Source organism: Triticum aestivum, chromosome 6B (assembly GCF_018294505.1).
Source record: "Triticum aestivum cultivar Chinese Spring chromosome 6B, IWGSC CS RefSeq v2.1, whole genome shotgun sequence".
Lineage (NCBI taxonomy): Eukaryota > Viridiplantae > Streptophyta > Magnoliopsida > Poales > Poaceae > Triticum > Triticum aestivum.
In genome coordinates, this window is record NC_057810.1 from 261,702,149 (window position 1) to 261,703,932 (window position 1,784).

The window sequence follows — 1,784 nt, forward strand, 5'->3', positions numbered from 1 at the left end:
TCTGGGTTTTGTATGCAGTACCTGTAGTGTCTGTCTCCCTTTGTATGTATGTGTATCTTAGGAGACAAGATACCGGTCGCACTCCTTGTACCTATATATATGTGCCTAGTGCACGATCAATCAATTATCGATGCACAAAATCATTCTCTACAGCTGGAGTTCACAGTTTTATCCATGGATGTTGTCACATGGTCCTAATTTTTTTCTGCCCCTATGATAACACTTCGCCAGTTCTGGCAAGTGAGTTATTGCGTCGATTGATCATGCGATTCATGGGATGTGTATTTTACTTTATTTCTCTCTCTGTTTCTTACCTTAAATTGACATTTTTCGCTGTTGCTCTAGTGATTATATTTTGATACTTTGTGACACTGTCCTTTTTCTTACTAATCAGTGTGTACGTGCAATGCACATTAATTTGGAAGTATATTAAGTGCATGTGGATATTAAGTAGGATATTATTTGCATTTTATTATGTGATTAGCACTATTTTTGACATGAAATTAACTGCACGCTAAACGTGTTGAGCGCTCGACATTGAAGCAGTCCAGGTCGTTGGATTGACATGATTTGATGGCCGAGATTAATTGGATCTGCCCCCTTTGGGTCTTTTTATATTGGTATAGATGTGAATTGTACTTACATATAGTGTAGCTTTTTCTCCCTCTTATTTTTTGTGCTTTCTGTCTTTTTCTGCTGCAAGAGTTTTCCCAGGATGTTATGCAATCCTACATATATTACTAGATTGTCAACAATGCGTTTCAAAAAAACTATGAAGAAGTTTAGTAATATTCAATTAGGTCATATAAGAAAGTATAAGATGGAAGCCCTGCTTCATATGTCGTATCATCTTAATATCCTAATGAATATGCTCGAGTGGTTAGATCAACATATTTTTGGCACTATAGGGCCTTACCTCAAGCACAAGAACAAAGTCATCAAAATCACTAAATATATGGTAGAAAAAATTTCGATTTCCCTGGTGGCACTGTGCCTTTTATATTTAGTAGTCATGATCCCCAAGTGAAAGCAGATGTGGCATAGTTAATAAGGAGCAAGTATCTTGATCATTAGAACAAGAGGCCAATCAACAAAATTGAGGAAGTGATGCTCAGTGGTGAAAGTGAAGATGGTTATATTAGGAGCTTTGTCTTTTATTTCCTATCATATATCTCGTGCCCGGCATCATACTGCTTTGGTAACACCAAGTTTCTCTTCTGTCTAAGAGATGATTCTACGACCCCTTCACTTGACTTTGGGCAGTTGGCATTGGATTTTATGCGCGAGGAATCAGAGCGTCACTTTGAAATGATCATGAACACACCAAGTGTCGAGGAAATGAACAAGCCTTTGCATATTGGGGGATGCCTTCCTATCTGGGGTGTAAGTTTTTTCCATTTTCTGACTAACAAATCATTTTATCTTCAGTTTCAATCTTTCTTGTGTCCATTTTTTAATTGACTGAAACCTTATTTTTTTTGAATGACAGATCATCTATCTGCATTTTGTTGATTTTGATGTTATCAAGAATCATCGGTCAACTGTGGATTATTCTCTTCCTCGGATATCTCACATTAAGAATGATGATTTCGAGTATCTTGCCTTGTTTGATAGGAATTATGAGTCTAGGAAAGCTTTTGGAGTTTTACCAGTAAGTATCCTATACTCTATTATAATTGTTGTCTTATATTTTTACTTCCATCACCTTTTTTCATTGTTTTTTAATTCTCATTTTTTCATGATTTGCAACTTACTTCGAAATTGTTTGTTCAACTTCGTTTGCA